Raw genomic sequence first — 26,516 nt, 5'->3', positions numbered from 1 at the left:
GGGACCTATGAAGACCAAGGCTGCAAACAGTGCTTACGCATATATACAATGATAGTTCACATGCTGAGGAATGCTCCTTCAACTATAAAAAAAAAAAAAAAAATCTTTTGAAATTCCTTCTCAGTGATATAGGATTCACTGGAACTCAAATTCCCACTGCTGTTCAATGTCAAATAAAGAGAAAGACAGGTGGGAGACAACAGAAGAGATGTGTGATTGAAAATCTGACTTGAGCTGGCCCAGCAGAGTAAATGAGACAATAAAAGCAATTGGCAGTATCTATCTCAAGTAAAGGCTGGCAAAATGGAAATCAATGAAGGGTTAGTAAGTGTTGTTGATTGGATTCATATGTTGCTCTTTCTTGGGACCAAGGAAGTGTAAGAGTTTGAGGGAACAGCTAGCATTTTTGGTTCTCCCAAATGGCCCTCTGAGATAAGCATGGAGGTCAATGAGGACAACGTAAAGCAAAACTACAGTGTAAAACTTTTAAACTGGGAACTGGACTTACAGAAAGATACCCACAAAACAAGACAAATATTTCATCACTACGATAAGAGGTCCCTTCTTTTGACTCCAGGGAGTTAAAAGAAAAGCCAGATGCAACATAAATTCACAGAAGAACAAGCAGATTAACTCTGCTAAAATGGGATGGTCAAGGTACAGAGTCTACAGTTTCATATTTAGATATACATTTTGTCATGAAGACATTCATTTACTTATTTTACTTATTTCAAACTTTTAATTAGAAGTTCAGCATTGTTGGACTTAAAGCAGAGGAAATTAGCGTGAAGGCACATTCATTTGTAATATAAAAGGGCCTTTCATTAATCCGTAATTAAATACTTCTCATTCTTAAATCAATTAGACATTCTAATAAGATTGAAAACACAAATTATTTCCAAGGAATAGCTACATGCAGCTCAAGAAAAAGTCACGTTTAATTCTACCTTTCTTTTTTTCTCCTCTGATACCCTTCCCTCCAGCCAACTGCTCCTCTATGCCCTCATGAACAATTTGTTCCTATTTCCAAAACCCATTAAAAATAAGTGAATACTGCTCTTCTAGAAACAGCACTTCTCTTCAAATTTACTAATATCTTTTCAGAAAAAGATCTCAGATGGTGAGGTAAGAAAGAGCAGTTATACGTGTATGTGGGGGAAAAAAAAAAAAGTAACACAAATCTCTAGACGGGTGGAACAAAAAGTGCTGAAGTTTACACATAATTCATAAATTAACTGTTTAAAAAAAAAAAAGTAATGAGAATAAAGAAGCTTAAGGAAGTAGAAGAGCTTCCAGGAACTATGTGTTACTAGGATTTTTATTAATTTATTTAGTTTTTCCAAGCATAGCTTTTCTGGAGGTGTTCTTAATAAAAACACAGTTAGGGCAAATTGCATCTAGCAGCAAAGAAGATTAAAATACCAACTCTTCTTTCACATTTTTCATCTTGCTTTTACCTCTGCAGATCAAATAAATTATATTACCAGCGTTATGAAATTACCCATCAGAAAAGCCCCCAAAAAACACATCACTAAGAAAAATATTTTACATTTAGAGAACAGCTTAGCAGTTGTCCATATTATTGGGGTTAAGAAAAATAATTTATGCAACAAATTTGATGCAAAGAAATCAAAAATATAAAACATGGTTCCATCTTATAAAAACTAATGAGATGTACAGACATCTTCAGCATGAGTTTCATTTCTTCAGCTTCTTTCTTGCTTGTCTTTTATTTTATTTTTCCCCTTACACAACTTTGATCTTGTGCTTGAGATTTATGATATGGATTTTATTAATCAGCAAAACAATCTAAGAGTTCTGCTCCCTCCTATTTATATTTTTACTGAATACAGGCAAGTGCAATGGTAGTAACCAGTCAGGTTGTCTAGGTTACACCACAGGACTGAAACGTCTGCTTCTAAAATAAGTTAAATTAATTTTATAAGAAAATATATTTGTAGATTTTCTTATAATTATTAAGTAAACATTTCAAGACAAAATACAAAGCTGAGCTCATACAGAACAACAAGTACAAATTTGTTTTGGTTTTAATTGCAAATTACATTCCTCAGTTCCTTGATCTGTCCAAGGAAGAAAACCTGTTCAGATTCTGTGTTGCCTAGTTTGTCCCTCTTGAAGTTTCTCCAACTTTAGGAAGAGTTGTAGACAGCAGAGAAAAATAAGTAAATTATCATTCCTCTCTTCTTAATGGGAAAGAAAAGGAAAAGTGGAATCAAAGGCAGCACATTTCTGTAACAGAAGCAAAAACACCTCTTTTCCACGAATGTTTCTCTCCTGACTGTTTTCATCATGTTACAAATAATGTCTTCAAATAACCTTTTTTTCAGCAAGGTATAACATTTATAAAGATGATCCCCTGTTGCTTAAGAAAACCAAGCTCTTTATATAACTAGCCTTATTCTTATCCTGGCTAGTCCTGAAGCCTGTCTTCCAGCTATTGACATATTCTCAGGACTTTTTTTTTCTTCCTATTTTTATTTATTTATTTATTTATTAAATACTGGAGGTATTGGTTCCTCTGGGAGAGTGAAGCACTGCTCTCCCACATGAGTGAGAATATGGCACCACAAAAACTGGGCTTTCATAAAAAAAAAAAAAAAGTTACCAAAGCAAAAGCAAAATCCATACACAGCATTACACATATGTAATATTTTCATTAATTACCAGGGGAAGCATCAACAAATAATGTGCCAATTAAACAATATTGTGGGGTAGACAATCACCTCTGCCTCCCCAGTGCTGGGGATGAGCTCTGCCGTGCGCAATGCACACATGGGGCACTGCAGACCACAGGCAGCCCTACACTGGGAAAATTATCCCCTCCTCCATTCATCTCCCTCCCTACCCTCCTTTTTCCCCACATCACCCTTCTATTACTTTCTCTGTAGTGTTCTTACACATCCTAATGGCTCACACCCAGCCTGCTGCCACATCACCCACAGCCCACAAGACCTAAAAGGAAGGAGATTCGACGCCCCCAAACCCTCCTATGCTCCGGGACACCGCTGAGGAGTACTGTTACAGGAAACACTTACAGGCAGTTGCAGCGTTGGATAATGCTGATTGACGAGCAATGACAGCACTTTTCAAAGTTTGGCATACATGGACATGTAACAAAAGTAGAATTAGATCGGAGAAGCACAGCAGCAATCACTATTGAGAAACGAATTAAATATATCTGCTATTTCCTGTGTTAGGGAGAGGAGAAAATAGATACTTTTGACTAAACACTGTACAGATTACAAAGTAGCCATCTATGAATGTGTCCTATAATTTAACTTCAATTAATATGCAGCATATCTGACTCAATATGCAGTCAGAGGTTGCAGCTGGGGTTCATCTTATATAGCTTTCTCTGGATACTTAAAAAAAAAATGCACACACACAAAAACAAAACCAAAAAAACACACACAATAAGTAAATAAATAAATAAATTTGACATTGCTGAACCAGTGGCAGCAACAGCAAGCACATAAATAGAAGCACGTAAGTAGATACAGGAAGAAAACAAATGTTGCAAAGGATGAAAACACAACAGTAACAGGAGCCTTCCATTACCTCCATGGAAACGTCATGTCAGGAGGTGTTGCAAAGCATACATCTAAGGGTAGGATTAGCAACAGCTTCACAGAGCAGACAGTCAAACAGAAAAACAGCACTTCACTTAATGCTGAGCATCATGTGGTACCTGCTGAAGGGCTAGCATCAAACTGCTCTGCCATATTGACCACAGCATACTCAAAACCCTTTTTAATGTAGGAACAGCAAGAACCTAGAAGAGTGGATTTTTGGTTTAACTTCAAAACCAATATGAAAGAAAGTAAGAAAACTTGTTAAAAACATTTCAAAGAGGCAGTCAAAAGACTTAGGAGCAGCATGGAAACTATTTAAAGACTGAGGATTCAGAGAAAATGTCACTTAAAAAGTTAGAAGGACCAAAGCAAAGCCTACACATCTGAAAAATATGGTGAAGGACACCACAAATAATAATAACAAAAAAGCAAGCATCTTATGAAAACATCAAAAAGTTCAAATGACATAAGAAGGATCATGAACTCCAACAGGTTAAGTGTGAAAACCTGATTAGGTGAATTAAAAAAAACAAGTAACAAGAACTCAAAAAAATCCTTAAAGCTAGTAATGCACTCATGTAGCAGAAGTAAGTACACTGCCAGAAAGCCTAAAGGACCACAGGAGGATCAAAGCATACAAGGATCATTCAGAGATAAAGCCAAAACTACTACTACAGGGAAAAAAAGAGCTTTCTGTGCATCCGTGCTCCCCCTGCAGGGAAGGCGTCAGACCAGCACCCCTCTGCTGGGTGAATGTTCAAGACCTTTCTAAAACCAAAGCAGTATTAGACTATGGAAAACGTCAATGAAATAAACAGCAAGATACTGACAAGATGGGAGGTTATCCACCTAAAATTCTAGAGGGTTTCTAGGATTAAACAGTCAAAGCCATGGAAACATCAGCTCAACAGCACTTCTAAAAAAAAAAAAAAGTAAAATATTAGTTGGATTTTATTAGGAGTGAAACAGAACACAAGCAACAAGTCATTATATTACTCTCGAGATCCAAAACATGCTCTCCATTTTCAATGCAGCCTTCAGTACTGGCACACTCACCTAGAAAGAGCTGAAAAACAAGTAGAAAAGAACCTACTGGTAGAACTGGGAAAGGTTCAAAGAAGGGCGATGGGGAAGAAAGAGCTTCTGCAATGAATGATGAAGAAAAACAGGACTATTCTAGATGAAAAAGAAGATAGAGATACACAAAGACTGAGGGGGTGTGAGCATCTACTTTTTCCTATTCATAAAGTAGCTGCTGTGGGATGAGCTAAATGCAGCCAGAGCAAAAATGAACACTGCAGAAAGTTCCTCAAACACGGCAAAGCTGTGAGAAATTCTTGCTGAAAGGTATAGATGCCACAAGTTCACATGAATTCAAACAAACACCAGTCAAATTAATGGAACAAAATTCTCTTGGAACTACTCACAGCTATAAAAACATTTGTTATCTCCAGGAGCCTGGCATGCAAGGGGCTGGAGACAGGCAGGGTATGGCCACGACTGTAGGCTCTGCATTCTTGCTCTCCCTTTATGTTTATCTCCAGGCATCTGCCACGACCACAACCAGAATCATGGTATTGGGCTTGACAAACCACTGCTCTGATCTGATCTATTCTTGCATAACAGTCATTAAAATTAGAGTGGAGTGGTTGCTCCTGCTTTACATATATCACCAGGCACACTCTGAAAAGGATAAACAAAAAATCTTAAAGCATCTGACACCTTAGACATATGAGGAGTGACTGAGGGCACTGGGCCTGTTCAGCCTGGAGAAGAGGAGGCTGAGGGGGGACCTCATCGCAGTCTACAACTTCTTCACGAGGGGGAGCGGAGAGGCAGGTGACCTATTCTCTGTAATCACCAGTGATAGGACCAGTGGGAACGGTATTAAGCTGTGGCAGGGGAGGTTTAGGCTGGACATCAGGAAGAGGCTCTTCACTGAGAGGTGGTTGCACACTGGAACAGGCTCCCCAGGGAAGTGGTCACTGCGCCGAGCCTGTCTGAATTTAAGAAGCGATTGGACTGTGCACTTAGTCACATGGTCTGAACTTTTGGGTAGACCTGTGCGGTGTCAGGAGTTGGACTTGATGATCCTTATGGGTCCCTTCCAACTCAGGATATTCTATGATTCTATGACCTTACTTTTCCACTCTGAAACATGTCTCACGCTGGAGACCTAGTTAGAGAAGCAGTGTTAGCAATGACTGTCCCACATTAACTGCTCCATCAGAGCTGGACAGAACCATCAGTTCAATGCTCCTGTGGTCTGGTAGTATTACACAGGAAGTAAATGGAAGAAAAAAAAGTCTAGAGAAAGTTAATTTTTATTTGCAGAGACATATGATCTTATTCTCTAGCTCTTAAAAAAAAACAACAAAACAAAACAAAAAAAAAACAAAACAAAACAAAAACAAAAACAACAACAACAAAAAAAAAAAACAAAAAACAAAAAAAAAACAAATACTGAAAGAAGATTCAGATTAAAAAGGACTCAAAAATCAAGTCTCACTCAGAATTCCAGGCATTACCACATAACATCCTCACTGTCACTACAGTTTTAGACATGGTGGTACAAGTCAGAGTTCACACATATTACATTAACGATAAGAAACCTTAATATAGCTAAGATAGTACAAAACGGACTTGCATTTGCAGTCCCTCCAATGCCCTCAGCAGTCTCTTCACACCACTTTTAACGGGAGAGAACAGGGAGGTCCATACAAAGTGACAGTAGATGAAGAAAGTTTCACTAAGTTGCAGAGAAGTGCAGTATTTCATAGAAGAGAATACATCCAAATGCAGTGAACACAAGATGGCAGGACTGGCAGAGACCCTTGTATGATTTGATAGCCAAGTCCCATTATTTTTTAATGCCATCTGTGTTCCTATGTTACTTCTGAAACTCCTATCCAGGAAGAATATGCAAGACAGGCACATAGATGAAGCTGGGAGATTCTGGGAGACAAAGAAACCAAAAATCAACTTGGGCCAAGTAAAACAGATTTGAAGCTCACATAAAAAGAGATTCAGCTTGGCTGCACTTAATTAAAACATCTGGCACTTCACATGAGAATTAACTGAAAAGTATCTGTTGTTTTTTATTTGTCTTGAGAAAATACTTGCACCCCAAAAATTCTAAGAATGAGGTAAAAACTGAATTAAAAGCTTAATGAACACATTTTACCTTACTAAAGAAAAGAAGAAAAAGAGAACTTTGTTCTTACATAGAGAAATTGACCTCAGTCAACTCAACTGGCTGGATTTTGACTGATAATACTCTTTGAAGGACACAGATTTTATAACCCAGGTTTGCAAAATTACTTTACTTCCCAACCTAAACTAGTAATAGCTGAGTTTCACTGCCCAAAAATCAATGGAAAAACGAAGTGACACCACAGGAATATTTTCCCATCATGAGTGAGTTTTGGATCATTTCTTCCCCCACATTAACCAGCTCTGTGCTCCTACTCACTTCCTTGCAACCAGTCTCTTCTCAAGCCATAACATACAGTAGAGATGACACCAGTTCTTTGCAAACATTCTTGCAGCTGGTGATTCTGGTGCAAATCAATCAGCAATGCTTTAAAAATCAATGCACAAAAAGTGACTCCTGGGTGACAGCATTAGCTTAGTACTGTGAAGTACACATGAAAATGCAGAGCTGCCAACTGAACTGGGCCATAAGTTTTCAATCCTCTCTTCTTCTGCAATTTAATTTCCTAAATTGTATAAAATGCTTGAAAAGAAATGCTGGAAACCTTACCCACCTTCTAGGCAAGGGAGATGGAAAAATAATGATAACATATATTTTTCTACAGAAATTATTAAATGTCCAAACCATAATCCAATATTTTCTACAGATCATCTTGAAACCATTTCATTCCATAGCAAAGGTGTAATTTTTGTTCCACTTTACAATGATTTAGGAAATTTTGAAAAAGATCACTTCTTGAATTTACATTCAGTGGGGACTTACAACATCATCGTGTGTATAGTGCGTGCTAATTTACACACGAACATACAGCGACTAGAAAAAAAGCAAGCAACTGAAATGCTGACTGCACCCCCCCCCCCCCTTTTTCCCCCCCCCCCCCCCTACTCTTGTGTTTTGCTGCTGGCTTTAGTCCTGTGGCTTATGAACTCTCTGTCAAATCAATCAAAGGATCCATAAAGATACTGGAGTCGAGCAGCATCAACAGGGGACTTCTTAAGGCTTCTAGCCAGATATAACAAGGGTCAATACAAAAATCTTACTTTTCCAGGAACAAACTAGTGTCAGATTTTCAACCAGCAAATGCCCAGTACCTCAGCCTTTCTGCAGGGCCCCTGGAGCCTTCCCTGTCCCTGCTTCTCTTCGAGTTACTACATCTTGCTCTTGGGGAAAGGTTTCTCAATCAAAAAGCCGTTGCAGCCCATAACTACTCCATGCTTTAACACTGCTAGGTTACAAACCTAGTTAAAGACAGACTTGATTTCGTACTGTGAAATTATATTTCTTTATATGTTTTTCTGTTTCTCACTGCGGCTATTGTTCTACTTCAGGCCTAATCTTGGTATTGACACTGTCACCAATACAAGAAAGAATGGAGAAACGGGGCTGATCCCAATGACCTCCCCACATTTGTCTCCAATGTGAATGACTGATATCTTCATTTTTGGCAATGACATCTATATTTTGTTACCTCATTCCAGTTAACAAATGAATTATTTTTCAGCTGCCCTTCAGAGTCCCTTGAACACCTATGTTTACCTGCTTTCATACCAATCCAAAGAGCCATCTTACTGTAACTTCCGTAAATTATAGACAGGGAACATTACCAGGTTAAACCTATATGTAACAAAGAGTTTAGTGGACATCACATGACAATTTCTTCATTTCTAAGCTTTTGCCTGTAATAATGCTCTAACTATGAGCTTTGACAACTGGAAATACATAAATATACACACAAACATATTATGAGAAAGAAACAGAATAAAGCTTTAGAAAAACACAGTTTTGAAAAATATAACACTGACGTAGTTCTACAAAAAAAAGCAAAAGGACTCAAGCCAGGTAGAGGGTAACGTAAAAGTGGAATGATAGCCATATAGGGATAGAAGTACTATGTATCTGAGCAGTTGTAAGACAGTCTTCCCTCCTTGTTCATAGCCTATTCTTACAATCTAAAATCTGAACTTCTCTTTCATTTGAATTAAATTACAGTCTCTTTCAAATACTCAAGTCCCAAATAAAGACCTTAGAGTAAGTAGTTGTTTAATGATTTTAATCACTCAACATCAAAGAACTAGGAAGATTTTCTTAACAGTGAAGCCACTTACCATTCAACCACAAATGACACACTATATCAGTCCACAACCTATCCCCAGCACCTCTGCTACAGTTTTCAATAAAAGAACAGATAATATTATAGGGATAATAGTCACTAGACTAGGGCAAAGGATATGTCATAACTTAATTTATAGAAAAGAGCAGAAGGAGCTGGCAGAAGTGACAGCAGTTTATCACCAAAGTGTAAGAAAATTGCAATGTTATCTACTTAAAAAAATGAAGTGTTTCATAGTTATTTCTTCATGATATACATTCTAGTTCAGCCACTTATGTAAGCACTGCATCTCCTAAAAAAAACAAGGTTTTATATATTTTACATATATCTTATTTTTAAACATATTTTACATCTTTTTTTTTTTTTGATTGCTCTTCCCTACCTTTAATTCAGAAAATGCACGTCTTTCCCTTCCTCCTAACAGACCTTCCCTGGCTGGGAACGAGCTACCCAAACCCCCGCCTGCTGTCTCTCACAAGGCTTCCTACATATCACATGTTGCACTGTGCAGTGACTACCCTGCAAGCTCCTACTTGTTACATTTTAGGTTTAATTATGGTCTGTAACAACATTTCATTGAGTTCATGTCTACAGGAAAATACAATATTTCACTTAGTAACTGACACGAATAGGAAAAGAAAAAAAAAAAAAAAAGAAAAAAAGAAAAAAAAAACAAACAAACAAACACAAACCATTTATCGTTCAAAATATCTGAAGCAAAAACTGCTATTCCCATCTGTACTAGCTTCCCTGCCTGCATTTTTAGGCTATGACAGTTATATCATAACAATACTTAACTAGGAAAACATTAATAATTTTTCTCACATATTTAGAAAAAAAATCTTTTCATTACTTTTCTGGTAGGAATACAAAACATTGTATGTAATTCTGGAAGAAAAAGTCTTAATACGTTATGCAGTCAGTGGTGCAGAAACCCAAATAATAATACAAGAACAGCAGGGACTGGTCTCTTTCCACACAGGCTTTAAGCATTCCAGCTTCAGGAAGTGCCCTAATCATAACCCACATAATATCGTATGAGTACAAAAGTGAGATTAGAAAGGATGTATACAGACTAGCATTAAATTTTGGTCTAAAATATGTTGAGATATCTACCATAAAAATGGTAACAATCAATTGGATTTACCACAAATGTCAAACATATGCTTAAGCCAAACCAAATCCTATCATAACTGTATAAAACATGGGAGCCAACCAGTCCAATTTTATATAAAACCGTTAATTCACAAGACTTGTGATGCTGTCTAAAGGAGCTCTCTAAAGCAACATTTATATTTTGCAGAAAATTAAATGAAAATATAGCACATTCCCCCCAACCCAGCTTGAAAGTAGCTGATCTTTACAGGATAGGATTTTGCCAAAAACTACGCTGAAGCCTAGAAGAGTTTGGTGCTCTCGTTACAAGAAGCTGAGCCTTTCATGAAGCTTCCTCTCCTTGAATTTAGGGACTTCAGTTTTCTCAGACAGATCCCTAAGGTCTGGGGGTGCTGCTGCATTGCTCTGGGCAGGTTTTTGCACTGAGACCTGTATGCACGTTACGGCGATGCTCAGCCATAGGGGAAGAGCAGCAGCTGTGAATCCAGAGCATAACGCGGCATCATAGGTTTACACAGACATGCTGCTGTCGTTATGCCCACTTACACACTCATGATTGTGAGGCAACATATTGCCCAATTTTGTCTGTGCTTTAATTGCCTGACAAACTCTGTTTTCTCTGCAGTCACTAATCTGGTGATGCACTATAGCAGTAATAGCCAAAAATTATGGCAAAATGGCTGACAAGAATACATAAGCACTTTTATTAAGCTATTTATGATAAAAATTTGAAAGTTAAGTTGCAAGTCATCAGCATCAGCTGCTCATTTTTCTTCTCTTAGGAAGCATTAGAAGTATTTGGTTTCCATACCATTCCCACTGCAAACCAACTATTTTTCTTTCTTGGTGCCAGATCCAACATTCCTTGCAGCCTTTGAGGATTAAGTCACTTTTAGACCTAATTCCACACAGGAAAAATAAAACCAAAATTAGCACAGAAAGCCAAGCAATCAATATTTCAGAGAAAGCTTTATGAATGAAATAGAGAAGAAAAAGTGCAGAAGAAATTTCAATAACACATTAAAAACATATTTGAAAGTCCTGATAACTTTGTGCTCATGGCTAGCAAACATTTCTCCTAGATGCTTTTCCAGTTCCATCTTGCCAATGGTATGACATCATGGTCTAGGAATCCTCAAATTCCCACAAAGGGGGACTTGCTTTGTGCATTGTTTATCAGAAACAATAATAATCACCTCACAGTTGTACCATATCAGACCCAGGACCAAAAAGTTATTAGCTAGACCTCTCAGAAAAAGCCTTAGTATTGATTTTCAATGCATATCTTATTCACCAAATTATTTTTCAATCTTGGCACACGTAAGCCTCCAGGTTTTTGAAGTTCTCTCATCCATTAGAGCTTTAAAGTGAAAGCTTTATTCGTAAGTAATGATTTGATTCCAGAAACAAGAGTTTTATGAAAAACACTTCTGTGAGATTAGAAGATCACCAAATAGCTTTCAGCATTAACTTTCCTTCTCCACTCTATCTAAAGCAGACATCAGAGTTCTGTGAGAATCTCCTTGAGCTGAAACACGTCTCATGGCCATGGCCAGCGGCAGGATGGGCTTGGGACGCGAAGAGACAGTGACCCCCTTGGCAACACAATCAAGCACCTGGCTGGCTTTTGCTCTTTCTTTCTTCTGTGGCCAGGAGTAGAAACGGACCTGTTTTCTAGCTGTATTCCTGGCAAGATAGCGAGGATTGTTTCTGAAATCAGGGAAATGGGACTGAGGTAACCTTGTCACATCTGCCTTAACTGTGGGAGTGTTCACATCAGGAGCTTTCTGCTGACTCTGGCTTTGTTACCCAGTATCACAGATAGTCTTCTTTATTTTTACTTGGAAATAATTACAACTTTACAACTCTAAGTAAAACACTGTTTCAACTGCACACAAACACATGATGTTAACATTGGATTCTGCAATTCTAAAGGCTCATTAATGGGATTATCAGAGCATAAACCATGTCTTGCAATTTAGCACTTATGGCTTACCATTAAAAGCTGCAATAAGTGTTTATAAAAACAATAGCAAAAAAAAAAAAATTGGAGTACTTCAGTTCTGAAAGACTACATACTGCTAGTAATAGTTAATTTATTTAATAAAAAACTTTTGTTCTATTACTCCAAAATCCATATTCTAGAAACAAAATTAAACTGCTGTTTTGCATAAACAGCATTTGCCAGCTGATGACCTAAAGAGCAGGCTGCACAGGAAATGATGAGGCTGATGCAGTGTTGCAAAAACAAACCAAATGAACAATAAATGTGGCAGCCTGGAGGCTGGAGGACATCTCTGCTTCAGCTATGATAGTGTAACACAGTTACTGAGCAATGCATATTCACTGCTGTGCTAACAATATCAAGAAGTACCTGCATCACAGGCACTGCTCACCCCTGTTCATCAGACTGAGTTAACAAACCGTTTGGGTGGGCAGACTTCAAAAGAAAATTATAAGCAGATTATAATTACTATAATTATAAAATTATAAGCTTGTCTTGAATCTGAAGGAGCAAGGCTGCCTGTCTTTCCCACCATCCAAGGGAGAGACCTGGTCAGGAAATAGCAAGGAAAAAAGCCTCGGACCGAGGAGGAGCAGCTCAACGCCATTCCTGACCTTTGGCTACTGTGGGTGATAACAGGTTTCTACTAGAACAAATGTCCAAAACGGGAACTTATCACCCATCTACAAGCAAAGCACACGTTCCCAGAGTTGATTTCTGTTAAATACATTGCCCTAGCACTGCACATAGACAGACTCAGAACGTTGCAGATGAAGTGAAACATTCTTGTATAGATACAGTTTGATATCTGGAGAAAGGGAAAAGTTTTTCTCCTAACTCACCACCTAACTTTTGGAAATTGATGCTTCTTTACCACAGAATACCAATTCAACAGATTTGTTGCCATATGCTGAGTGAATCACTGATCTCTTTAATAAGGCAAAGGACCTACTGGAAGCAGGAAAGGAAGGAAATAGGAAATGTACTTGTAAATGTACATTTAAATTCTCTAAATTCATATTCCAAGCATTATTATTTTGTGTGTGTGTGCATAAACCTGTGGTTTCAGATTGAATAATGAGTATCTTTTGATAGAACTAAACATAACTTTCTCATAATAATTCTATTTTTCTTTGAATTTGATAACTGAAAAAACTAATGCTGTACAAACTCACAAAGGCCCTTAAATAACAAGTAGTGTATGGCCCAAATCTAACCTACCAACAGCTATAAGCTTTCAGCCTTCAAGCCTCATAAAAAAAAAAAAAAAAAAAAAAGGTCTGTAAAACTGCCCTCTCCAGAAGTGTGTAACAAAGCTACCAGAAGTTTGTAAGTCCCACATTATTTCAACTATGGGCTATGGCAGTGCATAGTATTGAAATCTCTACAGGTACTGCTGGGAGCATGGCCTTTACACTCAAGCTGGGTAAGGTGCTATGCAGGGCAGATTAGGTAGAAAAAAACATTTTAAAAATACAACGGTACAACACGTGGAATGAGATGCTGAAAAATTAGATCTTCACACAGCTGTGACAGCTGGCAAAATAGGAGGAACTGGGTCAGTTGCGACCCACCCAGGACCCCTTGCAGGCTGCAACACCAAACCGTATTGCTGGGCCCGAGTGTGCTCTGCCTCTTGGAAGCCATTGAACACCAAAGCAGGCCCATAAATCACAACCTGCCCATTGACTCAGAGGGAATATTCTGGCATTGAACTGTTTTAATGGCATAAGAGCTAAGGCGTTACTCGCCATTACTGCAATTTCAGGCATCCCTTCCTGAATTCATTTAAGGCAGAATACAAACTTGTTTCTAACCACTTTACAGTGCATATCCTCATTTAAGCTCTGAAAGCTTCATTTATTTCCCAGAACTTCTGTGTAACAATTCTGAAAACAATTGTCTTTTTTGCCTCAGCAGATTTTTTTTTTTTTTGAGGTGACTTAAAAATCATGTCAGTTAAAAAAATGCTTTGCCCACTAACTGCCATTCCCCTTATTTGTTCTATAAGTACATCCACTGAATATAAGTACATCCACTGAACCATCTGAATTGTTTAGCTGTGACAACCAGCTCTAAGCAGATATTTAGAAAAATATTTCCCTGCAGGCACAGGTGCAAATGGCCAAAACAAAGGTCTCTAGTCTAAATATTTAATAAATACAAAACCATAATAAACATGACTTCATTCACCATATTTTTTTTTCTGTTACTTTGACAAGGGAGAAAAATAAGTCTTCAGATTTCAGTGTCAAACTGAATTATCCAGAAAATGAACTACAGTTTACAGGATACAATTGTAAATTAAATCACAGATATCAACAATTTTCCATCAAATAAAACAATGACTGCTTTAGGTAACAATGTACATCGATTTTGATCAGGATTTCCCTTTCCACTTAGCATTCCCTTTTCCTAATCACCTCCAATGCATTTATACATACAGAAAATTACTAAATTGATTTTCAATCCAAAATAATATTTACCTTTAAAGCTGGAGAAAGATCAATATAGCTCACCTATTCCCATAAGTGGAAGGATGGAAAAATGAACATTCACCACTTAGAGAAATAACACTCCTTTATTATTAAATATTTATTATTGGTCTTCTAAGAGACTTGAAAGCTGAATCACAGTGAAAGGCATTTTTATTAGTGACTAGATAAGAAATGTTTTCATTGACAGATCCGATACTTACCGTTAGATATTTGTGTCACAATAAAAAATGATTTTTGCTGTTTTCTACAGGTTCGTTATTGCTGGGGCTTCTGTCCTTTGTTTAGTTATGTTTCCCCTAGTTCTGTTCATTTGTTGGTTTGGGAGGTATTGTTTTTAGTTTTGGTTTACTGTGCAGTAGGTCCCTTGTCTCCTCCCATATATAAACAGTGGTCACAAATTGAAGGTTTCACAGCATCTCATTCCCCTCATATGCCCCTCCACAAAGCCCCTGGCTCTGGCCCACAGAGAGCCAGCAGGCTGCTGTTTGGCCCCAAAGTTGTCTCTTCTCCAGGCTGGATGAGCCCAGCTCCCTTAGCATCTCCTTCCTGGGCGAGCACTCCAGCCCCAGCCATCTTGGGGGCCTCCAGTGGCCTCGCTCTGCTTTAGTAATGCCTTCCTTGGAGTGGGAGGGCAAAACAAGACCCACTTTCACACGTGGTCTACATGTGATTCACATCCAGCCTTGTGACCACTGGGACTCCCAGGTACTCTGCAGCAGAACTCCCCTGAGCAGTAAGCACCAGCCCGTGCAGGCTGTTATGCTATCCTGGGGACAGGGGCAGTGGGGGAGGGGGTGAACTTGCTAAAAATCAAGGTGGACGTGTCCACTGCCCTCTTCACATCCACAGATCCAGTAACTTCATCACAGAAGGTGGTCAGGTTTGTCAAGAGTGATTTACCCTTGGAGAACACATTCTGGCTGCTGCCAATCACCCTTTCCTCATTCACACACCCAGAAATGGTTTCCAAGAGAAATGACCTCTCCCCTTACCCAGACCAGCACACTCCCAGTGAGTCTCTCACCCAGTCTGTGGAGGTGCTCCAGGCACCTGAGCTGTCCCTTCACACGAAAAGCAGCCTCTCCTCCTCCTCTTCCTCCCTTATCTTTACAAAGAATCCTCTTTCCATCCCTCCAGACACAGGTATGACCACATGAGCTATCCCACATCTTAGTTAATCCAGTGGTGTTAAGAGTTCTGCCTCCACTGACAGACTTCATTCTGAAGGAGAAAGCAGTACTAATCTTACATCCCACACAGGCTGAGAATAACTGAGATCCTGTATCCATTTAAAATCTTGTTGGTAAGTCATGTTGCACATATAAGCTTGAAACCAGTACATTTATAAATGACTTACCAAACCTGAACTATCAGGGGATGCTACACAAAGCTTAACGTTCTACCAGTGTTCCACAGTGCAACTTTGGTGAATCAACCAGAAACATAAACAAACCTCAAAGCCCTAAGATCCCTAGAAAATCTTCATCGCTTGTGGCTTCTGGAAAAAGCATAACGTGTTGGACTACTACTTTTTTTTTGGTTCATCAACTTTTCTTACCTTGGACACCCGCGAAGAGACAATGAGCTCACTTGATTGCTAAGCCCAAGTTAAAATGCTGACTGTGATTTATGAAGCAGCAAGCTGTGCAAAGAGGCCGTCCCCTTGTGAATTTTCTCTTAAGCCATGGAAAAATATAATTATAAGGAATAGATGTTAGTAGGAAACTGTGGTCTGATGGTTCAATTATTGCTTTTACTATGGCATGCTACCTTAGCACATCATCATATGTTAGAATTTCAGCAAGAGAATCAAAGTTTAATGGCAAGTTTTGTTTATATATTCTAATTATGCAATTAATAATCTCAATGCAACTGTTATAGTAATCATGGCAGACACTTGCTGTACACACGTGAGGGGATCACACAGAGAAATTTGTAATCCTGTAAGAGGCAGAAAACACCTTTCCTCTCCATAACAAAAACAGAAATCTGTGTTAAAGGCATCTCAGGCACTCTGTGCAAGAGATAACCACCGTAAAAACAACACAACAGTTTCACGTCTCATTACAGCCAGGCGCCCACCTGAGATTTGAAGGAAAAGACTTGCTCTTAGACATCTCCAGCTTTTGATACTTAAGTTACCAGTCAACAGAAACATTAAAGTACAGGAGGACATGGGCTTCTGTTTTCAAATGTTGCTTGGAGATGGTTAGAGCATCAAATGGAGGAACACACTAATCTCAGTTAGTAAAAAAGAAAACAGTAAGTATGCTATTTATGAAACTCAGCTGTTGACCTTATTTATCTGATAGGTAAACAACTACTTTATTTTCAAGTTGAAAATAAATGTTGACACAGGAATGAAATTTTACCTGAGCTAGAGGTTATTACACAAGCATAACCTCCAGCCTAGGGGTTATAAAGATCAAACTAATCTGACCTTAGCAAAGGTCAACAGGTAATAACATAGAACTCAAATGAGAGAAGCTGTAGATTGAAGATGAGGGAACAACAACTAACTTTTAAATTAAGAGCCATTACTAAATAGATACTTGGGTTTCATTAAGAGTTTCATTAAAATTTACATCAGCTACTTAAAGACGAAGTTAAAAACAGCTGAAAATATTTTTCTGAAGTTTATTCCGCAGTATCTACAGAATGCACTGAACCAAGCAGTGACACTTGCTTCAGATTTACTGTAGAACGGTTTAACTTGGTCAGCAGCAATATAGCCCAAAGCCCAGATGTCCTTACAGACATTTTCCAGAAGCTTTGAACATTGCACATAGCATGGTCTACGCACTTATGTGCACGCAAGCCTCAAATCTGCATGTACTATACTGATAGAGCCCATATGGGTATTTATTTATGCACACCATTAGATTGCATGATGATATTTTAAAGATAATTCTGTTTTGTGAAATAACAATTTGATAACAAAATGATCTAAACAAGTAACTATACACTCTTCAATTGACACTAAATATCTAGTATTGCTACACCAGTAATGCTGCACCATCCTAATTTAACCTATAGCCAAAATGAAGAAGCAACAGAGGAGACCAGAGGCAAGTTAATCATTCATTTAAGAGAAAGCTTACCACACACAACCAGACCCAAATCAAAAGCATGTTCATATTTCTATATATTGTACATGTATAAACCACCCTAATATAGACCAGTCACATTTTGTGATGCTAAAATTTTTTAGATATCAAATTAACAAAAATGATTTTTCAAATAACAAAAGGATTAAGATAAAAATCTCAGAGAAAATAAATACTATCTTTTCAATAATACCTAAAAAATGAGAAAGGCCAATACAGACTGAGGAGCAACTTGTGAAAGATATACAAAGCAGTATTATATCTATTTTCATAGCCTTTGAAAGCAGGAACTACTAAAGACAACTAAGGGCAGAAAAATCATAAAGATGCCATAGATACAGTGCTGCTAAGACTTAAGGCCACAGCAGAAAAGTTAAGTTAAATGATTACAGTGGAGCTGAGGAAATTCCCACTCTAGACCCTTTCCTTAAAGTAGGTGAGAACCAGAGGAACTTCCAGGAATGATAGGCAGAGGAAGGGGCCTTAAAACAATTCATAAAATTCACAGAAAAAAACACCTGGAACAGCTGTCATCTGAAGAACTGCTCTGATACAAGGTGACAAATATCATCCCTTTTTCTTAATCTGCCTCAGGATAAGATTCACACATGAATCTTCCCAGCTGTGTTCATTTCTTTATAACTGGCATAACATTTATCCATTAACACCTGCAGAGCAAAATTGACTACAATAGGGACCAAACAGAAGGCAGCAAATGTGGAGGCAATACTCAAAAGCACCTTAGAGAACAAAAGATGGACCCCTAAAATCTTTGTGTTTATTTGAGACTGGTATTATCAATTGGGATGAACAGACTCATATACATCCAATACACTGCAGACCTTCTACTGTGGTTTCTTTCAAGTTCAGTGTTATCTCAAAATATAAGAATTATTTGAAGAAGCCAACAAGCATATTAGTCAGGGTGACCTTGCTGTCATGACATGTTTTAATTTCTGAAAAGCTTTTTGCAAGGTCCTTCACCAAAGGCACTTACAAGGACTACGTTGCCATGGGATAAAAGGAAAGGTTCTCTGTATAGATGAGGAATATTAAAAAGGCAGGACAGAGAAGATGGGAATAAATGGGCAACTTTCATAACAGGGAGTTCACAGTGTGGTTCCAGATGGAGGGTGCTTGGACCTGTGCAAGCTAAACTACTCGTAAAATGTTTTTTTTTATTTTATTAAAAAAAAAACAAAAAAAACAAAAAAAAACAACAATGTTTGTAGATGTTGTAAAAGCAAAAGTTCCTATATCATACAATAACATGCAACTTCTTGCCAGAGAACCTTGTGAAAATTGCAATATATAATACTTCTCAAAAACAGGAAGGCAAACATTTCTGGGAAAAATCCTAATTATAATTAAAACAAAACAACCTGCAGGTACTAGCTGCATGGAATCTCTTCAGTATGGGGATGCCAGAAAAGCTACCAGCCAGGTAAACACATTGCTCACTTGCCCCATTTGACACACAGCTCACTGGACCAGAACGATCTCTGGTCTGACCGCTTAGACAATTCTTACAGTTTTGTTTGCTCAATAAAGACTTAGCCACACAAATCATCCCTGATCGCAATATATTAATGGGCCAATTAAGCAAAACAAAATAACATTTGAATCACTTGCTGATTGTGGCATACTTTGAAGTATTAACCACAATTATGTTTCAAAGTCAGCGCTTGTAAAAGATGTTGTAAGGTTAGGAAAATACGTTTGAATCCTTTATTCACTGAAACGGGTATTCTTGATATGCCCTAATATTTTTATTAAGAACCCAAAAAGATTGAGATATTTCACCAACCAAACTTATTTGCAAATCACCTACACATTGGGCATGGGAAGGAACACATAGCAAAGGGAATCTTGCTTAAAAATTAGTGGTTTTTTTGTTGTTGTTTTTCTTAAATACTCTAGAATAGAATTAAAGTTCTGGCTCAAGGTTGAACTGTGAACCAAAAGAGACTCACTTTCCACTTGAAGGTCATAGTGGACAGATGCTGTAAACCTTAGCAATGCCCATAAATCTCATGATGTGAGGGAAAATGAGAATAAATGATTTTCCTATCAGTCTTTATTACAGCACCATTCTGATCTCTTGGAGCTGCAAAGTTATCCATCATCACCATAACTTAAAAATTGTAAATTACACACCAAGCAGCTAAAGATAAAAAGAGAGATGGAGGCACTATTCAAACCGCAAAAGGCTTGCCATGCAAGTGAACAAGAAGACAGATCAAATACATACATGAAGGCAGTTAATGGACTTAAGGAAGCAACAAATACCGGTCAGTGTGACAGTAAGTGTTTTTAGCATATTAACTGATAGCCACAGAGATATTGTTGTCAGGAAACACTGCAAGAAAGAATTTAAAGGACGGATATGGAGGAGCAAAACGAAGGGGCTCTGTTGGTATTTACAGGGGATTCTTCCCCAATAAAAGAGCAGTGTGTTAAAAAACAGGGGTGTTAAAAATCCTCAGAAATGCAGGAGATGACATCTTGTATCACCACAAGCTAAGCTGATGAGTTGGGGGGATTGTTCCCTCAGGTCTGAGGATGGGATCTGAAGATGAAAACAAACAGCTTCGGCATCGCATGCTTCCAGGGACTCCATCTCCCTGTTGCAGGAAATAAATTGTCACATGTGAAGCAACAGATCTTGGAAATGACCTTTGCAGTGGCATTCTGAATTACCACCAGAAAGCAAAACTGTATCCTTCAACCCCAGAAAAATTAATGCCTCAAATAATAAAGTCAAGAAATGATCAGTCCCAACCAGTATTTATCAATGTGAACCTAAATAAAAGGTTGAATTTAAAAATATCATACAGAAATAAGCAGACAAAGATAAGCCATGCATGGTGCAAGTCTTGTTTGCTCTTTTCTTTTGGCTTGGTAATGAACAAAGTCTACAAATCCTGAACGTGTACTACTTATGCTGCATACTTTTTATAGAAGTAGGTCAGTGGCCTCCAAAACAGCGTATTTCATATATACATATATTTTTAGATACTTGTCTTTTTAATCTGTACCTGAAGGATATTCTCACATACAGAATCAAAGCTGAACACAGCTCATTATACCTTCCTACAGTGTGCAAAACTCTAGGATAGAGGTCTCTTTGGTTTTGTAATTAAAACTGAAAGACGAACCCTTCTTTGTGGAGTCTCAACTCCCAGCTCCAATTTCAAACCATTTACCTTGATGTTTATTAAAATCTCAACATGTCCAAAGTATTGAATTACTCAACACTCAGCAGCTGCTTGACCTCTCTCATTTAATCTCCTCCCTAGGTGAATACCCAAATTGAATTAAATGTTTACTAAATATGTGACTCAGGGCAAAAATCTACACCAGTTCTGAGCCTCATGTTATGTAGGCAGTTGTTGGTGACTGGCAAATAAGGAATTCAGTTTTCTTTATACAGCAGGTAGTCTGGCTGTAAGAAATATATAACGATATGCCAAATTCATGGCAGAATAAATAGAAATTAAACTACTTCTGAGAAGATTAACAGCTTCTCTTAGACCTTAATTAACTAGCTTGCTAAGCGTTATTTTCAAGTTATATTAGCAGTTTTCAATACAGATGTTTCTACAACTTCAATAGCAAACCTCCCCAAATGTATCAGCATCTTTACTTAACCTGTTCCAATTAAAATGGCTCTGACCACGTACTATCATTTTATATAGTTAAGACTTAAGTCTCGAGTCTACTGCTACAGGCATTCTGCTTTCCTTTCAACCTTTCAAATGAAGAAATACCAGCTCTGAGATATCTGAATTCTTAAGTTCACCAGCTAATTTGCCTCATTCCATCTATATCTACACCTTTAAATAATAAATAAATAAATCAAGAGAGAACATCAGCTACACTTCCTTCCCATAGGCTGAATTAAGTCACAGTGGCATGAGTAAGGTGAAGAGTTGCTTTCTGTGACAGTGTTCACTGCTCAGCAAAACTGAAGTCCAGAGAGCTTCCTTTTGCTTGGATTCATATTGCTGTTTGTAAGATCCCCACTAGTTGCTGCATTCAAAAATGATTGGGCCATACCTTTACTTACCCTTTGCTGTTCTCCATTATACATAACAGGGAATATGAGTTCTATAAATCTGTGTGCTTCTGGCAAAGCTTATCGAACAAGGTGGGACACTGCTCTATATCCAGGACCACCTGTAGCAGACCTCAAAAGCTGTACCAGGAGTACATTTTGGGAACATTCTTCCTTTGTTATTTCATTCACATTGTCATTTCTTTTTTATTCTATACACCATCAAACGAAATGTGTTACTTCAGTCACTCTTTTTTACTCCCAGACTGGCACTTGTCTCAAATGCAAATGCTCAGTCACCCTACCATATCCATATCCATTCATGAATTGCCATTGAAATGCATCAGCAACTACATGAAAGATGGTGTTTCAGAAGTGGACCAAAATCCCAGACCACAGCATCTATTTTGGCAGCTGACAATGAGCTATGAGCTGACATAAGTTAGGTCCTCTATTCTCCATGTAGGCCAAGAGCCTACTGATAGTCATGGTACTACATAATTGTATACCCTCAGATCAAAGTAAACAACTATTCTGTCTTCTGGTTTGTAAGCATTTCAACCTCATGAGTAGGAAAGCTTTACTTGAAGTTGTTTGCCAAGTTAACAGGCCTAGTTACTTTCTCCAAATCAAATTTCAAGCTAGCTTGCACTCATCAGAGGCTTTACTTATAACATAGACACATACAACATATAACATAGACACATGGCAAAAACAAGGAATAGAACAAACTAAAAGATAATAAAACAAAGTGCATGCATGCTAACTAAATGAACCGAAAATGGATCACCAGCATCAGGTAACTCGTGTGACAGCACCTCCCAGAAAATCATTAAGTATGTACTTGGTACAGTGTCCCAAATCTCTTCAAGAAATTTCCCAGCTCCAGTCAGAGACCTGCTGAGTTCTGTGTTCCCAATGCATCACATTTTATATTGACTAAATTTAATTAACCAACATCTGACTTTCCAAGGAAGTCACATGCCATGTGAATTCTGAAACAAGATTAGGAATATAACAAACCATACTAACAAGAAATCCAGTAAAAATGGACAAGAGGGAAAAAAATGAAACTATCAAAGACTCAATGGTTTGGGTTGGAAAACCCAAAAGAATATCTCAAAAGAAAAAAAAAAAAAAAATATATATATATATATATATGGAGAGAGAGAGAGAGAGAGAGAGAACATTTATCTACCCATTTTCTAGCTTTAATATTTATTGATCTTTTATTCCTTTCACTAGCCAGGTGCCTGCAGCCGCTGGGTGGATGAGCAAGCACAGGCACCAAGGAAAGCCCAGCTGCCTCCCTGAGCAACCCCAGCCGGGGTACTCTGGCATGGGCACTGCTCTGCAAGGCTCCGTGGGGTGTCTGCTCCTGCAGGGCCTGTCTGTCCTATGACCTCTTTAAGTGCAGAAACCCTTATCCTTTCTCTCACTCTCCTCGTGTCTGGAAAACAAAATATTTAAATCCGAGGCAAAGCTGGTCACGAACTTGAAAGAAACCAGGACTATTAAATGTAAAGTTGAACAAACACATCTGTATTATTTAAATGAAAACTTCGTTCTTTGAACTACATTGACAAGTCTGTCAAAATGGTGCAAGAAACAATAAAACACACTGAATTTCAGACGCTTCTATTTGGTGAAAGCAGTAATTTAATGTGCAGGGAATAAGCAGATTCATAAACAGGGAAACTAAATCCCCATGTATCACACTAGCAATTTACCTTACCATAAATCACCACAACAGCAACTCTATTTTTAATATATTACAACACTATTAATAGGAAAGCAATAACCCATGGAATGAGATTTCAATATTGTAAACTGGGCTAATGTAGAGGTCAACAGCTCTCGGCAGCAGCGACCACTAAGGAGATGCAAATGCATTTGATTTTCCTCTCCAACTGTAGGAAAGGAACAACTGGGGCAAAGCCCCTCCGGTTCCCCGCCAGCAGTCAGCAGCCACATGAGGCTGACCCTGTGCATCATTGCAAAGATTCCAAGTGTACAGATTGCAGTGAGATGGGGCAGGGACATAGAGCAGGCCTGAAGGCAGGAAAGAAACACAAGGACATGCAGGGGAGGGGACAGAGCTGCTGTCTCCTGCAGTGGTGCTGGTTTCTGACCTGTAGCTGGGGGCTCCTCTGGCTCCAGAGACAGAGGCAGCCGCACAGCAAAAGGCCGGGCACCCAGCATATGCAGGCAGAACCCAGGCCAAGCATTGAACCATCCCAGTCTTGGTTTTGCCAGAGCAGAAAGGAGTGGGGCCCAGGACACTGTAGTGCATGAGCCCTACCATGCCCAGCCTGCCCCACCGGCCCACAGCGACCAAAACACCAGGCAAGGGACAGGACCAAATGCCACCCTTGCACATATTTCCAAGAAAACCAACCAACCTACATTTGATAGCAAAAAATTACCAGCCATGGCAAATGTAAGCACACACCACACCTCTCACATGGCCACACTATCTAATCGGTCTGCAAAAGACATTAGGTATCAAAGTTAACAGACTTGTACGTTTTGAAGCAGTGACTAACTACACATATGCTAGATTATCCCACAATGCTTAAAACAGAGCAACAGACAGGGAGGCTTTAGACTTGCTAAATCCTCTGCTTTCTTCATCATAAATTATGCTCCAGGACACAGGCTGTTATAAATTGCCATTACCAGCGGTCGTTTTTCAGGCTTAAACTTTTACATCTAGGGAAGAATGGGCAGGAAGAAATCTCACATACTTAACTGAAGTATACATCCCAGATAATCCCACAAAACATTTCAGAATTGTAGAAGGCTTCCTTCTAGCAGTTTTCTGAAGTACTTTTAAGAATAACAAAGCTAAGAAGGAAGTGAGAGCCAAAGAAAAACCAAGCAGCACTTCAAGTATTCTTTCAAAGACAAGCAGCAGGCACAGTAGTTAAAAGCACCCTGCGAGCTAACAGATAAACATAACCCAGCCCAGGTTCGGAGCACGCATGCTATCTGAGGTAAGAGGCACTGAAAAGTCCCAGGGTTGCCCAAATGACAGTCTTCATTTGTCTAAAATGGGAAAACACTTCTTCATCAAAAGCGCGTACAAACATTTCACTGCAGAGGAGCAGAGCACAACCCTGCGCACCACACCAGGGTCTCGCTGCAAACACATCATTTGTTACTGTGACTGCACTAAATAACACTGTGGGATACATTCCCCAACCTGAATGAATAGCAGGAAAGCTTTACAAAGAAAACAGAGCTTTTAAGACTCGGGCTACTAGGGATATTTAACAGCACTTCCATCTGGCCTTACTTCAGTTTTCATCGAGGCTTCATTTCACCGTAAGAGTACATGTGTAATCCTTTCCACCGCTTCTCTCCCTTGATGCACAAAAAATGACTAATCCAGTATCTGCCACAACTGCGGTTTAAGTCAGAGGAAGCTGCTGTACAAAGAGATCCAGAATTAAGCAGAAAACCCACATAGAACTAAGAGGAGGAGAATAACCATTAGGGGCTGAAGAACAGGGTTTGTCACAAGGAAAAAGAGGTACAACACAGATCTAACATGTGCCTTCATTCACTCAGGTGCCTTGCTGTGGTGGACATCCTTGCTACTTCTGTTAATCTTATAGACTAAGAACACTGGGAACCAGAGCTTTCTCTGTATATATGGCTGGAAAGCACCTACTGCACAGTGAAGACAGTTTCTGTGTAGAAAGGTATATAGGGTCAGCCACACTGGCAGACCAAAAAGGCATCTTACAAAATGTTTACACTAGCCACACACACACTCATCAGGAAAAGACAAAAGTGGAGCAAAGTAAGTTCGAATGAAGTCAAAGACCAGAGAATTGGTATGAAAAAACTAACATACACAAAGTGATACAAAGACTGCAGAGATCAGAGAGTCACAAAGCCAACAACAGTATTTTAACTTAACAGAAAGTGGCATGGCACCAAAGCATTAGTAATCATGAAATAATTACAGAGTAAATTACTTTAACAAATTGCCAAGTAAATATGCAAGGCTATCAATGCCTGGAATCTGTACACAATATAAATAAAATGTTAGAAATTACAGGCCTTTAATTACATTTATTCTGTAAATTTAATACAGTACTACTCAAAAAAAAAAAAAAAAAAAAAAAAAAAAAAAACCACCTCTGCAAACACAGCAGTTGGCTGGAATCCTTTAACACTGTTGAGCAGTATAACCATACCAAATTCAACACCTTAGTCAAAGACAAGCAACATTTCTTGAAAGCAAAAAGCACCACTTTCAATTCCAATAGACCCAAGAAGAGTTAAAACCCGTATGCCTTGGTGTCAGACCACCCACATTATACAACACCCTGTTTTGAGGAAGTGCTTTCATAAAATCCCATGAATGCTAACATGAAGAATAAAGCAAACAGGTCCTTATGAATTAATTTTGATGGCAACAGATTGGGAATGATTTTCCCAGGTATGTGCCAAGATGAGGACAGGAGCAGCCCATGACTCATGGCTGTTATGGCCATGAGGGAATCCACACAGGTTAACATTCCCCCCACCATCATTCGGTCATCTCCAACAGCCACAGAATAACCTGGCTCCTTCCTAACAAGTGTAAAGCCTCCCCAGAACAGGACCTACTAACACTCCCTATAATGGGGTCTATTTACTAAGGATTTTTCCACACAGGCATGCTCCAAAGCTGCCCAGAGGGTTTTGTTCGCTTGGAGGAGGGGGGTCAGGAATCAAGCACAACCCAAGACATGAGTTCAAGTGCACAGGTGATGTAAACTGCCATCTCTGCCACACAGCAGTACAGCCTCCAGCACACCTT

The 26,516-nt window shown here is 38.7% G+C and overlaps 1 protein-coding gene across 4 annotated transcripts in view; it reads right to left on the bottom strand.

Annotated features, from left to right (window-relative positions):
* Window positions 1-26,516, bottom strand: part of SLIT3 (slit guidance ligand 3) — a 515,831-nt gene that overhangs the window by 334,039 nt on the left and 155,276 nt on the right. The gene's annotated exons all lie outside the window — the stretch shown is intronic.

Source organism: Anas platyrhynchos, chromosome 14, assembly GCF_047663525.1.
Source record: "Anas platyrhynchos isolate ZD024472 breed Pekin duck chromosome 14, IASCAAS_PekinDuck_T2T, whole genome shotgun sequence".
NCBI classification, from domain to species: Eukaryota; Metazoa; Chordata; class Aves; order Anseriformes; family Anatidae; genus Anas; species Anas platyrhynchos.
This window is presented reverse-complemented; position numbering and strand designations above follow the sequence as displayed.